Genomic DNA, 15879 nt, shown 5'->3' with positions numbered 1-15879 from the left:
TTTAGTGCCCAAGCTACTGTACTACCTTAGTAACCCCTGAGTCTCAGTTCCCTCTTCTGTTAAATGGTGATTAGATTAAATGACCTTTAAGGCCCTCTTTCACTTCTGGTATCCTATGGTTCTAGGAAATGAGACATAGCTACAGAGTTTTCTTCCTCCTAACCAAGTGGTGATATTTTTCCCCACTGCCCAAAACAAAAGTGACCTTAATGTCAGAATTCATTTATTGAACTCGACCTGTTTGTTAACTGGACTGACTTCAACCAACAGTACAGGCTGAGCTGAGCCGTAATTATGAGAAAACAATCAGATCTCTATTTGAGTTCACACCCTACCCGTTTTACCACTTTTTTGTGTTATAGCAGAACTTGTTCAGCAACTTTGGCTTGGCTTTCCCTCCTTTCTGCTTCTGGATTGAAGAAACGCAAACCAGTATAGCGAGTTTGGTCAAAAATTATGGCTTATTGTCTGTGCAAGTTCACACACTGCTCTTTTATAGCTCTCCTGTGTACTAGGAGATCATTTCTTGACTGAAAGGTAGAGGCCGGGATCGGGCACGAGAAGACCAGAGGGGCAGAGCCATGATGTAAGTACCAGGGGCCTGTCACTGACCCTGATGCTCTAGAAGTCAGTAATGTCTATGAAACAGAAAGAAAGAAGCATTGACTTAGGTGTGTAACCGCTGGGGAGGAAGAGAAAGGGAGATGGATCTTGGAAGCTAAAGTTTCCTCCAGTATGTGAGATAGCTGAGTTATAGGTGCTATCCTTGGTATGACCAGGGCACTGTCTGGCATTATGCAGGGCTCTAAACTCTGCTCTCCTCCCTGAATGGGGCATATGCATTTTAATCCAAGCCTGGAATCCCAGAACATTTCTTAGTCACTCAGTTGGAAGGGGAGGGATTGGTTTTCCCTACAAAGTCACAGCTGCCCATAAAAGTGACTTCTTAATCCTACCCCCCCCCCCTTTTAAGGGAGGACCAGAATGCTTAGAGCTTGCCCCAGTTGCTTCAGCTGGAAAGGAGTGAATAAAACTGTTGCCTTAAATGGAACTGGAAGAGGGAATAGAATCTATTACAAGGAAGACCACTAGGCTGGGTGGGAAACACCAAGTGAGTGGACTCAGGGAAGCAGGATGTCTGCCCTGGCTTCTCTTGAGAATAGTCATTTGGGTAGAACTTTGATTATTTTTTCATTCCCCTTCTGTCTCCCGTCTGAGGCAGGGAATATGGAGAGGTGAGCGCAGCAAGCAGATAGCACGAAACTCAGTTATGCAAAAGGAGATGTCCCCAAACCCCTTATTTGGTAGTACTGGGGGGTGAAAGAGGGACTATGGGGACTGGATGTGGAAAGAGGGAAAGGTCTCCTTCCTCATCACCACTCCTCCCCCACCATTGCTTTGAGGGGTATGATAGCTACCATAGCTCTCTGGCTCTATGAAGGAAGACATCCTTTGTGCTTCCTAAGCTGGGGTTAAGCTACCCCCATTTTAGAGATATGGGCCCCATGCCCAGCACCAGTGAATTCATTATTTTTCTACAAGACAGCCCCTGAATCCCACTAAATCTGCTCCGGCCTCCACCCAGCCCCCAGCCCTCATGCCAGGCCATCCTTTGTGCTCCACCCCAAAGGCAGCTGCTTCACCCCGGCCCAGGAGTCAGGTTGCAATGGTTGCTGTTACCTGAGCTGCAGGGGACAAGAAAGCAAGTTGACACCTTAGGTCTTAGGCTGTGCCTCAATCCTGCATTGTTCTTGTATGCATGTGTACGTGTCTGTGCCAGCTGTAATGTGCTTGTCTATGATGGTAGGCATGCATGTGTGCACTTTCAGGCATTCATACTGTGCCAGCATGTGTGTATGTCCACAAGTGGGGACAAAGCCTCATTTGCATATGTGTTCAAGGCTGTTCACATGTATACATGGCAGCATATACAGGTGTGTGTGCACACAAGTTTGTATCAGTGTGTTTGTATGTGTACACATGGATTTGTGTATGTTCAATCATAACTCACATGTCTGCAAGATGTTAATGTTTAGAGAGGTCTTTCATCATACTAATCCCTGAGAAGTAGGTAGAACACGCAAGCATCATCATCCCTATTTTTGCAGATAAGGAAACTGAGGCTCTGTTAGGGTTGTTGAGAAGTGAAAGGCATCTAAGAGGGGAAGGGGAAAGGATAACAAATTGAGTTTTGATTAATTTGAATGGAGAGTGACTATAGAATGGATATAGAGATGTGTAATAAACATGAGTGCATGAATGAATGAAACAAGTATTTTTAAGCACCTACTATGTGGCGGGCATTGTGATAAGCCCTTTACAGATATTATCTCAATTGATCTTCACAACAACCCTGGGAGGTAGGTGCTGTTACTATCTTCACTTAACAGTTGAAGAAACTGAGGCAGACAAAAGTTAGGTGACTTTTCCAGTTTCACAAAACTAGTAAGTGTCCTAGACCAGACTTGAATTCAGGTCTTCATGACTCCAGACCCAGTGCTCTATCCATTGCTGTTGTTGTTGAGTCATTTTCAGTTGTGTCCAACTCTTCATGACCCCATTTAAGGTTTTCTTGGCAAAGATATTGGAGCAACTTGCCATTTCCTTCTCCATCTCATTTTACAGATGAGGAAACTGAGGCAAACAGGGTTAAGTGACTTGCCCAGGGTCACACAGCTAGTAAGTGTCTGAGACCTGATTTGGAGCTAGGAAGATGAGTTTTCCTGACTCCAGGCTTGGTGCTCTATGGTCTGGGTTACCCAGCATTTGGAATAATGGACATATAGCACCAAGAGGGATGGATGTTAAAGGTCACATCTAGTCCAACTTCTTCATTTTACAGATGAGGAAACTGAGGCCTAGAACAGGGGTAGTTACTTGTCCAAGGTCACATAGGTAGTAAGTGCCAGAGCCAAGATTCCAACCCAAGTCCTCTAACTCCAGTTCTCTTTCCACTGTACTAGGCTGCCTCCCTTCTCTGATTCCTCTGGAACCTGTCTCCATCATGCAATTAGCAGCTTATTACTTTCTGCCCTGCTCTCTGAATGTCTGTGCCATACAATTGAACACCTAATCACACTATCCTATATCCTTCACTAATTGTTCCATGGTCTTGAAACTTGTCTGTCAAAACAGACTGCAAACTCCCAAAGGGTAAGGATTGAGTTTTCACCTTCTCCAGTCAACCTCTCTTTACCCAGCATAGGACCAAGTTAGGCCAGATGAAAGCTAGCACCTAGGTGACATCCCTTCAGGCCCCTTTCATCCCGAAAGTCTGACTCTAAGGGAGTATTGCCTTCAAATAATCTCTTTACCAGGACTCAATCTGTTGGAGGGGGGGAAGACGGGGAAGAAAGAGAGTGAGAGAGAACAGAAAGATGGACAGAGACAGAACAAGGAGAGACAGAGAGAGATAGAGAGAAGAACAAGAAGAAGATGAAGAAAGAGGAGGAAAGGCAGTAGGAGGGAGGGGCACGAAGGAGGAGAAGAAAAAGGAGGATGACTAAGGGGAAGAGGAGGAGAACAAAAAGAAGAAGAGAGGGGGGAAAGAATGAAAAGAGAGAGAGAGAGAGAAAGCTTGGAAAGAGAGAGACAGAGAGAGAGAGAGAGAGAGAGAGAGAGAGAGAGAGAGAGAGAGAGAAAGCTTGGAGAGAGAAAATCCAGATAATCTGACTGAATTCACTGACTTGTCTTCCCTTTGCTTTGGGACAGTAGATCACAGAAAAACTTGTATTGGCCTTCTAGTCTTTAGTTTAGGAAAAATATTACAACTATGGGACAGGGTAAGAAAGGGTAGTACAACTGGAAACACCCATTTGAAACTTCTCTTCTTCCTAAGCAAATACAGACTCCAACAGGCAAATACAGGGCTCTATTGAGAGGCCCACTGGAACACTTCACACACACAGGGATCCAAATACAGTGAAGGGCTTTGTAGGGCCAGGATACTGCTGCTATTGTCTATTCTCAGACAGGCTTCACACATTTATCTAACAAACAGAGGCTCCCTGGTGCAAAGGGGATGAAGCTTTTCTGTACTTTCCCTTTCACTAAAGGGAACAGAGCCTTGTTGAACATATTGGGTAGGGAAACTAGGAAGTAGACTTCTAGGGTCTATTCTTGACTCATCTGTTGACTGGGCATGCTTTTACTTCAAAAAGTCAGCCCATACTTTGTGACAACAAATTCCAAGGGACCATCCAAACTCTTTCTTCCTGTTAGGATGTTGTTGTACTGAAATAAGTCCCATCCACTAGGACTTGAAAGTTTTCTATAATGTGGAGATGTGAGCCCCTGGTGGCTCCTGTCCACAGTCTTCTGAACACCACCAAATCTTGGAGAGCAAGTGTTGAACTCCCGAAAAGAAAAAAAGGGGAAGCCTACAGAGTAGAACATTGATACTTAACATTAAAAAACCCAAATTGATGGGAATAATGTGAGGGCATTGGAAATTATGCATTGTAAGGGACTTTGCAAACTATAAAAAGTTATAAAAATGTAGGGTAGTATTATTGTTACTGTTGCCTTTCTCCAAATATTTGAAGGGCTATCATATGAAAGAGAGATTAAGCTTGCTTTGGTCCCATAGAATAGAAATGGGAGCAATAGGTAGCAGCTTCAGGGAGACAGATTTTTGGGACAATATAGAGAAAAAATTTCCTAATAATTGTTGTTGTCCAAAAGTGGAATGATCCGCCCGAACAATCAGTTCCCATATCACAGCAAGTTCCCCATCACTGGAAGTCTTCAAGAAGAAAACTTACAGGAGATATTTCTGCTCAAATATGAGTCAGACTGGATGATCTCTAGGGTTCTTCTGCCTCTGAGATTTTCTGATATCTTTAAGGAACAGATATTAAATAAGATAACATTTCCAAGAAAATCCTGACTCATAATTCACATGCTCCTATGTGAATGAAACCAATTTCAGAGAACCTTAGTGGTCCAGTGGAACTGAAGTCAAAAAGGAGTCACATCTCCAAAGAAATGGAGAAAAACATTTTAGGAAATGGGAAGAGTATGGTTGAAAAGGATGCAGGCCACTGAAGGTCACTGAAGGGAAGGGGAAGAGAATAAGCCTTTATTAAGTGCCTACTATGTGCCAGGTTCTGTGCTAAACCCTGTGAAGAACAATTGATATCGATTGATGCTCACAACAGCCCTGGGAAGTTGATGCTATTATTATCTACACTTTACAGCTGAGAAAACTTAGACAGATTTAAGTGACTTGCCCAGGATCACACAACTAAGAGGTATCTGAGGCTGGATTTGAACTCAGGTCTTCCTGACTCTAGGCCCAGTACTCTATTATTAGCCACATTATTTTTTTTTTTTTGAGATGTCATCCTTTCTGGAGCTGACCTATAAGTCTGACTTAAGAAAGACAGACTACCAGAGACAATGTTCTACCCTCATATGTCAAGCCTGGGTTGGAAAAGAAGATAGAATAAGAGATCATTCAAGAGTCAAGGACAAACAGTTGATGAATGAATGCATCCTGTGGGTCTTTTCCTTAGGCCACCTGGGATGGGCCTGGCTGTCATTCCACCCTAGTCTGACATTTCAGTAGCCCCAATACCAAAAACCTTCCTTTTGTAAAAAAAAAAAAAAAGTCTCTAAAATCCTCCCACCAAGTCTTCAGTAACCTGGGGTACAGATGAATTTTTCATAAAAGGTTAAACTGCTCCAGGCTCCAGGAATGGGACTAAAAGCATCCAGTGAGAGATAAGTCTCCAGATATCTGTGGGCAGGCTTTGCATGAACTCCCAGGCAGCCTGGGCTAGGGCAGACTGGTGGAGCAGGAGGTTTGCAGAAGTGCCCACTGAGCTGAGGATCCTATTGCCTGAGGAGGTTATGCTGGGGATGATCCACCCCCACCCCCCCAGAACATTCCACAAGCCCCAGCACACACCCCTCCCCAGAGCAGAGGCAGCTGGGAAATGGGGGGTTTAGAAAGAGAACCCAAAGAACACAGAGCAAAACAATAGTGGGCAGAGGAGGAGGAGGATTCCAGAATAGAACCTGAAGGGCAGGAAATCTGAAACCAAGACCCAGTTCAATTACTTGAGCTGGGAGGCTCTGAAACTCCCAGGCCCCCATTGGCTTCCATGAATGATGAGCATGCAAAGAAACAGGACGGGCTACAGCCACTGATCAGCCTCACGGTGACATGCCCAGCTTCTAAAGCAGTTCTTAGTCTGCCTTCCCTGCAGGAGGAAAATCTCTGGGGTGGCAGGGAGGAAGGAATGAAGAGGCCAAAGGTCATGCTTTTTAGAATCTCAGCATGTTACAGCTAGAAGGGAACTGGGAGATCTAGCCCATGTCTCTTATTTAACAGATTTGTTCATTCATTCACCAGTTACTGAGTACCTGCCCAGTTCAGGCTCTAAACCCAATACACAGAATGAGGGCTTACTTTCATAAACCCATAGGAGTTAAGACTGAAAGAGACTTTGAAACTCATCTAATCCACATTAATCATTTTCTAAATGAGGACACTGAAGGCCAGGGAGGCAAGTGACTTCTGAGATCACGCAGGTGACAGACAGCAGAGTAGGATTTGAATCCCAGCCTTGCCGATGTATCAAGCTCATTCTCCAGGGAGCTCACAGACTAGCAGGGGAGGTAGAACAGAGACGACTACAATGGAAGATATAACATTCAGAGCCATATATTTATTTTTATCCAAGTTTCCAATTGGTGTGTGAATGGTGCGATAAAGGAGAAGGGCACACATTCCAAAGGGATTTCTAAAGAAGGAGACTCCAGAGAAGGCATCATCATGGAAGAGAAGACACAGAAGTTCCTGGAGGGGAGAGATGGTTTCATATTTTGTATTTGTACCCCTAGCACTCAGAACATTACCTCTTTACAAATGCTCACTGATACGTTGGTTGCTTGGTTTGAATTGATCCTTGAAGGAGAAAGAAAATAAGGCAAGTGGGGAGCAGAAAGAAGTAATTCACCCAAGGTAAGCAGAAGAGCCTGTACCAACAGTTAGCACATAGTAGGCCCTGATCAGAGGTAGCCAGGGGATGCCATGGACCGAGCCCCAGGCCTGGAGTCAGGAAGACTCTTCTTCCAGAGTTCAAATCAGGCCTCAGACACTTACTGGCTGTGTAACCCTGGGCAAATCACTTAACCCCATTTGCCTCAGTTTCCTCATCTGTAAAATGATCTGGAGAAGGAAATGCAAACCACTCCAATATCTCTGCCAAGAAAACCCCAAATGGGGTCATGAAGAGTCAGACGTGACTGAAACAATGGATCAACAACAGGCCCTCAATAAATACTTGTCTCCTGACTCCATAGTTCTTATCATGACACCATACTTGCCCAGCCTGCACTTCCCAGCCCACCAACAGGAGTCTGGAAACCAGGAGTTCTGGAGACCAATAATTTTTCCTTGTTTACATTCAAGAGTCCTGTATGCTTCTGTCCGTTTAGATGAGTGTCTACAGGGGTCCCCTCGAGTTTAGAGAAGGTCTCACAGCCTAAAAATCCATGGTAATAATGTTTGCCACACATGGCTGGGGGGTGGGGTGCAGGGGGTAGAGGGGAGCAGGGAGGCAGGCGGGAAATCAACCCTGTCCTAAAGCAATCTCCTCCACTATCCTATGTCCTCCAGACCATGTCTCCTGGAGCACAGGCCAGGACCTGCAGGTTTGGGAGCAGCATGCAGAAAAGGAGGGAAGGGGGGAAGCAGTGACCAAAAGTCAAGATTAGCCAGCACATCTACTCCCCAAAACTGGCCCTCTCACAGGGTGCAACCTCCTGCTCTGCTGAGGATCGATCTGTCCAGTCCAGGGGGGCCTGAACCTGGACTAGGTCCAGGCCAGTTCTATAAATTGAATATCCATTGTATACATACCTCTAAGCACTACAGCTTTTACAGAGACACATGCAATGCCATGTTAGAACTAAAAGGAATTGATCCTTCAAACCCCTCTTTTTATAAAGAAAGAACCTGAGATACAGAGAAAAGAAATTATTTTTCCAATATCACATAGCCAGAAAGTAGCAGAGCTGAGATCAGAAGAGCCTTCAGTGTTCTTTTTTATTAATTGAAAACTCTGAGGGCCCAGAAATAAAAATCGTTTTGCCCATTTTAAAAGCTCCAGCCCCAGGGCTAGACCCCACCCCCACCCTGCCTTCCTTAGCTCATGGACATGGCCACACCAGTCACACCCTCAGCAAGGCCCCAGATCCTGTAAAGCTGATGGGAACATGCCTGGAGAGGAAAAACCCGCCAAGCTCTGCCAAACTGGTTCAGCTGTCCCTCTGAGCAGGAGGATGGAAAGGGCGTAGGCTGACTTTTTTTTTTTTTTACTTGGGTTCATTCAACCCATAACTAATATACTTCTTTCTATAAGCAAATAGTGCTGAAGTGGAGACTTTGCCCCTGGCACCAGCTGAACTTAGACTCAAGGGAGATGTTTCTGTGGATACCCAGGGCGATAGGCAGGGACATTGAGTGACTCACCTTGGGCGTTTGCAAGGGGAGCAAAGGCCCAACTAACCCCCAAACAGGAGATAACCTGTGCATCCCCAATAAATGTATCTTCCTCATTACCTTTTTTTTCTTTTTTACCTGTCTGACATTTAAACAAATTTGAATTCTCTGGCACACTATCCTGGCTCTGCCCCTCACCACCTGTGTGACCTTAGGCAAATCACTCAGCTGTTCTGAGCCTTAATTTCCTTCTCAGTAAAATTAGAGGGCTGACTTCTATAGCCTCCAAGTGCTCTCTCATTTTATAGTTTGTTATAGAGACCAGGTTTATTCTCACCCCTGGAACTTTGCTTAAAATGCACTGTCCACAGGTACGTGCTAGTAACATGTTTAACAAGTGGCTTTTCAGGGGGAAAAAAATTACTGCCAAATAGGCTTTTAAGTTTAAACTTCATTGTTAACATTTTCCCCATAGTTCCTTAAGTCTAGACAATCAACAAAATAATAAATCAAATCCTGGTTGCAGTGTTAGCTGACATCAGTCCAGAAGTATAAGTGCTCACACTGAAACTTTAACAAGAGGATCTGGCCCCTACACACCCCTGATCTGTCTCTGTACTCCCCATAGCAGAAAGCATAAAAGGCAATGTGATAAATTGCATAGTGCACTAAACTTTAGAGTGAGTGTGATAGGTTCAAATTCTGCCTCTGGTATCAATTAGCTGTGTGACCATAGCAAGGCTGGGTTTGCTCATCTGTAAAATGGTAATAATGAATGCTACCTCACAGAATTGTAATGAGACCCCCACGACATAAGATATATAGCTCTAATCCTGAACACAATTACAGTATCAGAGAGCACAAAACACAGGTCATCTAGCCTACCCCCATTATTTTATAAATGAATTAAATCCAGGGTCATGGAGCCCAAAGTCACACAGGTGGGAAGGGGGAGGGGCAGAATTTAAACCTTGGTCCTTTGACTAAGGGCAGCTAGGTGGCATGGCAGATAGAGCACTGAGTCTGGAGTCACGAAGAGCTGAGTTCAAATTTGACCTTATATATTTACTAACTATGTGACTCTGGGCAAGTCACTTAACCCCATTTGTCACAGTTTCCTCAACTGTAAAATGAACTGGAGAAGGAAATGGCTAACCACTCCAGAAGCTTTGTCAAGAAAACCCCAGGTAGGGTCACAAAGAGTCTGACATGACTGAACAACCACCACCACCTTTGACTAAAGCCAGTGTTCTTTCCTCTGGGCCACACTGGTGCTCAGGGATGACCTATCCGAGGACACTAACGAGGAAGTGGAGACAACAGCATGTACTGATGGGAAGACTGCAGGACCTAGAATCAGAAGATTTAGATCCTGCTCCTGGCTCTGATGCTTACCAGCGCTAACTTTGTGATCTTTCACAAGCCACTTTTTGTTGTTCAGTCATTTCTGACTCTCCATGACCCCATTTGGGGTTTTCTTGGCAAAGATACTGGAGTGGTTAGCCATTTCCTTCTCCGGTTCATTATACATGTGAGGAAACGGAGGCAAAAAGGGTTAAGGAACTTGCCCAGGGTCACACAGCTTATAAATGTCTGAGGCCCGATTTGAACTCGGGAAGATGAGTCTTTCTTACTCCAGGCCAGGTGCTCTATCCACTGTGCCACCCAGCTGACCCTTTCACAAGTCACTACCTCCATCTGTAAAATGAGGAGGATCAGACTAGATGAGTGGTTCCCATTTAGTGCTTCCCTTGAGTTTCTTGATAATGGTGCAAGGGCTTCCTGCTAAAAAAAAAACAACTATTTAATGGCACCTTACAGTGAATAATTGCAGAATATTAGGAGAAGTATATTAAATTACTCTGTGTTGTTGTTGTTGTTGTTGAAAGGGGATTGAGGAACAAAATATACTGGAAACCACTGGACCAGATAATCTCCAAGGTTCCTTTCTGCAGTCATTGTCTATACACTCCAGGGCTAAACCAACCTAAGCTTAAATACCATTTCAGTGAACCATATACAGACAGACAACCAAGAGCTGCCCAGAATTTAAGGTTTGCAAAGCACTTTACAAAAATTATCCCATTTGATCCTCACAAAAACCTCACAGAGTCGGTGCTATTGTCATTCCCCATTTTATAGACAAAGAAACTAAGGCAGAGGAAGGTTAAGTGATTTGCCTAAAGTCACACAGCTGTTGTGTCTGAGGCAGTATTTGGCTCCACATCCAGGGTTCAATCTAATGTACCACCTAGCTGCTTACAGCCATGACCTAGATTGGGGGCAGGGGGCAGAAATGTCCCCTCCTAGATCTTGGGGAACTAGGGAAGCTGCTTCCCTCAAGAACAGAAGAGCTCCCAATGTTCCCTATACAATAAAGCTTTGATGACTTCTAGGTTTGAATTGAGAAACCTGTTTTGTTTTCAAATCTTCACTGTTATTTAGTACCTATGTTACTTTGGGCAAGCTCCTATAGTTCTTTAGGGCTCAGTTTCCCCATCTATAAAACAAGGGGGCTAGGACAGAAGGTATCTACAGTAAGGTCCCTTCCACCTTGAGCCCATGAATCTGTACAAGTATTCCTAGAAACTGGAATGGTTCCCTTCATGTAACAGATGTTTAAGAACTGTGTTTGTTGAGCGGATGGATGGATGGATGGATGGATGGATGGATGGATGGATGGATGGATGGATGGATGGATGGATGGATGGATGGATGGATAGATGGATGGATGGATGGATGGGTGGATGGATGGACAAATGAACAAATGTTCTTTGATAGGGACCTTGAGATAAAAAAAAAAGGTAAAAAAGTTATATAGAACCCACTACTCATAGTAGGTTCTATATAATTCAAATACCTTTAAGGATCTGCCCACATGTGGGTCTTTTGTTCCATAAGACTGGCTGGCCTGGGAATGCAAGCAGGGCATTGTGTGTGCATAACCCTCTCCCCCTACCAGGCCAAGCTTAGAGCTGAGCTACTTTCAGGTCTGTAGCCCATGCATGCTATTCTCAGTTCTGCAGTTAGGGGGCAGCAACCACCCTCACATTTGCAGTTGCACGTGTTAAACATTTATAACCAACCCCAGGAGCTTAGAGCTCAGCTCCTATTCACTTTCTTAAAGGAATTAGCACAGAAACCAGCAGAGAAGTTTCCCATGTCTCTTTCTGATGTCTGGGACCAAAGGGAGGTTCCAGGAACAAAGTGTGGCTTTAGAGGCAGTCATTTAGCAACTCAGACCCTGCAGACTTAGGAATTCTAAGAAATAGAGGAAGGTACAGGAAAAAGAGGAGGTAAAGATGGAGGAAGAGGAGGGAGAAGAGGAGGAGGAGGAGGAAAATGGGCATTATTCTCCTTATCTGCAAGGTGTTACCTGGAAATTCAGTTATGTGAAGAGCACTGAGGTTGTAGAATTGTCAAGGGAATTTCCCTAGGACATTTGCTCTTAGACTTGTGATGATAGGATCATAGGTTTAGGGCTGGAAAGGACATTCAAGGCCATCAAGTCTAACCCCCTCTTTCTACAAATGAGGAGACTAAGGCACAGAAAAGTTAAGTGACTTAACCCAGGCACACCCAAAACAATTCCCAGGAGTCACTTCTAGCCTAGTAAGTTTAAAAGTCTTAACTCGGGTCTTCTAGCCCTAAGATTTATGCTGTGTCCACCACGTTATGCTGCCTCCTTATATCTAAGAGAAGATACACAAAGATCTTGAGAATGCCAGTAGGAGTGAGATAGAGTGACAAGTTGCCCTCACTAGGAACCAAGATCCTTAGCTTTCAAAACTAGCTCTGCCATTGACTCATGGAGTGATGCTGAATCCATCACTGGGACTTTCTCAATTCCAATTTCCTCATCCATTTCTAACTCTAACACCATGACTCTGAGTTAAGGATTACTAAAACCTATCCCTCTTCATCTCTACCTCCTGGTTTCCCTGGCTTCCTTTAAGCCTCAGCTAAAGTTTTACCTCCTGCAAGGAGTCTTTCCCAAGCCCCCTTAATCTTAGTGCCTTCCTTCTGAGACCACCCCCAATTTTTCCTGCATGTATCGTGTCTGTATATAGTTCTTCGCATGCCAACTCCTCTGTTAGACCATGACCTCCTCGACGCTCAGGACCGCTTTTTGTCATCCTTTGTATCCCCAGCACTTAGCACTGTGCTTGGTGTGTAATAAGTGATTAATAAATGCTAGTTGTCTGACTGGTACTTTGCAGCTTGCAAAGTGCTTTCTTCACAACCCCATTGAGGTGCTCAGTGCAGAGATTTATTTATTTATTTTGTACTGACAAAATCAACAACTTAACTGAGATTTGTCTTTAAATTATTTAAATTATCTTTGAATTTAAGTTGTAACTCAGCCTTTAAAAGTTGCCAAGGATATTGAGAAGTTAAGTCACTTTCCCATGGTGACACACCTAGTGTGTAGGTATCAAAGGTAAGACTTGATCTCACAGCTTCCCAGCTTCCAGGCTTTCTGCCCCTCTAGATATTCTTCCATACTACCTCTGTAGTGAAAGATTTAGATCTTTATTTTACAAATTAAGACACTGAGGCTCAGAGAAGTTAAAGGATTTACTCAAAGTCACACAGTGTCAGAACTGGAACTCAAATCCAGGTCTCCTGACAAGACCAGTCTTCTTTTAATTGCACCCCTTGGTCTCTTGTCTTATCTCGGGTACAGGTGGCAAAGCTGAGACTAGAACTCAAGTTTCCTGACTCCCAGAAAATAAACTTTTCTGATTTCTCAGGAGTCTATAAAATTCATGTCAGTCAGACTATTAGCATTTATTAAAGCATCTACTACATGTCAGGTACTGTGTTAACTCTGAGTATATAAAAGATCTCAGAGTCATAAGAAGCCTCAGAAGTCGTCTTCCCTAAAATGTGGGACTCAGTAATTAATACAATAACCTCGATGTGGTCTGATGTGAGCAGAGAACAGCGGGATGATGGCATCCCTAATCTTGGACACTTTACCTCCTCTGCTGCAGTCCTAAAGTTACAGTAACTTTTGAGATTCCCAAGTTATGCTGATCTTTTTTTATCTTGACTTTGTCATCCAATGTATTAACCATCCTTCCTTCTTGTCACCTACCAATTATATACATTAGCTATACCTTCATCCAAGTCATACATGAAAAATATCAAACAGTAGACAACCAAGAAAAAAACCCAGGGAAATTTCCCACCCAATCCATTGCAACCCATTAATGACTACTCTTTGGGTCTGGGCAGTCAACCAGTTCTGAATCTACCTAAGTGTAATTCAGCCCATATCTCTCTATCTTGTCTTCAAGGATAGCATGAGAGACTGCTAAACATTTTGTGTATTTTATTCACTCATTTAAAAAAGCTTCTATTAAGCTCCTACTTTGTTCCAGGTACTTAGGATACAGAGACGAAAAAAAAGTGCCTGTCAAGAGGCTTATGTTCTGTTCAGAGGTAATATGTAGTACATAGGAAAATTAAGTATAAAATATAATTAGTAATTTGCATGGGGAAGGCAACTAACCATTGGAAGTGTTGGGATGGGCTTCCTGTCAGGGGTGGCATTTGGGGTGAGCTTTGAAAGAAGCAAGGGATTCTATGAGAAGAAAGTGAAGGAATGCATTTCAGGATTGCAGGTTGCTGATATAAAGGCACAGAGATGGGAGACAGACTATGGGGATGCAGCATGCATACCCATCTCTAGAATACATGTAGCAGGGTAACATATAATTAGATTGGAAAGTTAGGCTGGTGCCAGGTGGTGAAGGGCTTTAAAAGAGGACTCTGTATTTGGTCCTTGAGACAAACAGGAGCCTTTGGAGCTTTGTGATTGGCAAAGTCAGACCTGTACTTGACTTTATAAGTGCCACAGAACCTAGCACAGGGCTAGACAAAGTTAATGACAACAAATGCCAAAAATCATAGACCTATTGAATGTCAGAACTGAAGAGTTCTTAAAGATAATTTCATCTAACCCACTATTTCCCATTTTACAGACAAAGAAACAAATGCCCTAGGAGGGAATATGATTTATACAGGATTGCACAGTTAGTCAGAAGCAGAACCAAAAATAAAAATATTTATTGTTCTTGTTGAGAAAGAGACTGGTGAAGGCAGAAATTAAGAAGACTATAATACCATAGTCCTACAACATAATAGTACACCTTAGAAATTATCAAGTTTAGCCTCCTTTGGTCAAATGATTTGCCTAAAGTCATACAACTAATAAGTAATAGAGCTAAAATTCCAATTATAACACCAATAAGAAAATAATAGCACTTACACAGAGCTTTAATTGCAAAGTGTTTCACATATATTATCTTTTTTTATCTCAAAATAGCAGGTAGCGCACAAAACCTTACTAACTTTGGTACTTTGATTTCAGAATTTGAAATTTCTCTGACAGATGATAAATAGTTCTTAATGAGTACATAGTTTGAAATCAGACTTTCCCTAATAATAAAAAAAAATCCAGTAAAAAATTAATCAGTAGCTTCTTCAATAAGGCTTTCATTCATTTCTGCTTCAACAATAAATTCTTGAAAATATTCAGGTCAAAATATTTTGGCCATTTTCATTCCACTTCTCGGTTCCAGTTTATAACAGTTCACAATCCATACCACAGCTGAGATTCAGGTGGGCCCATGCTCGGTCCTGAGCATAAGGTTTTAAAGAAAACTTGACAAGCAGGATCAGGGTCAGTTGAAGAAATTAAGAATGCTCAGCTTGTGGGGGCATCTAGGTGGCCCTGGAGTCAGGAGTACCTGAGTTCAAACCCGGCCTCTGACACTTAACACTTACTAGCCGTGTGACCTTGGGTAAGTCACAACCCCAACTGCCCTGCCTTCTCATCTCTAAAAAAACAAAAAACAAAACAAAACCAAAAAAAAGAAAAAGAATGCTCAGCTTGGAGACAAGGAGACTTAAGAACGACATGATTGTTTTCATCAAATATTTGAAGGAGTGTCACAGGGAAGAAAAATTAGACTTCTTTTACTTGCCTACAGAATCACAGCAACTGAGATGGAAGGGACCTCAGAAGCCATGTAGTTTAATCCATACCTGAAAGGAACACCACCTGTAACATACCCAACAAGTGGTCATCTAATATCTACTTAATGACCTCCAATAAGAGGAAAAGTATCAGCTCTCCAGGCAGCCTATTCTACTTTTGAACAATTTTAATTGTTAGTTTTTCCTAACATTCTACCCATTGCTCCAATGCTGTCCTCTGAGGCCAAACAGAACAAATATCATTTTCTTTCACTTGGGAGCTCTTCAATTGCTTGAACGTGACACTCACATTCCACCTCAGCACCTCCCAGGCTTCTTTTCTCACACCCAGCTGCTTCGAGACATCCTCATATTTCATGAGCTCAAGACCTTTCACCATTCCGGTTTGCCTCCTCTGGACATTCTCCAGTTTGTCAATG

The 15879-nt window shown here is 43.2% G+C and overlaps 1 protein-coding gene across 5 annotated transcripts in view; it reads left to right on the top strand.

Annotated features, from left to right (window-relative positions):
• The first annotated feature begins 387 nt into the window (after positions 1 to 387).
• Positions 388 to 15879, top strand: part of RBBP8NL (RBBP8 N-terminal like) — a 73535-nt gene continuing 58043 nt past the window's right edge. Inside the window, exon 1 of one of the 5 annotated variants that reach the window (XM_069072553.1) lies at positions 388 to 586. The gene's annotated coding sequence lies outside the window, so the exon portion shown is untranslated. The remainder of the gene's footprint in view (positions 587 to 15879) is intronic. The other 4 variants (XM_069072552.1, XM_069072551.1, XM_069072554.1 and 1 more) reach the window with 4 other exon arrangements.

This window comes from Petaurus breviceps, unplaced genomic scaffold, assembly GCF_028583685.1.
Source record: "Petaurus breviceps papuanus isolate PSGF00001 unplaced genomic scaffold, PetGlider_PUasm1.0 90847, whole genome shotgun sequence".
In the NCBI taxonomy this organism is placed as follows: domain Eukaryota; kingdom Metazoa; phylum Chordata; class Mammalia; order Diprotodontia; family Petauridae; genus Petaurus; species Petaurus breviceps.
The sequence above is the reverse complement of the archived record's forward strand: the minus strand, read 5'-3'. Positions and strand labels throughout refer to the sequence as shown.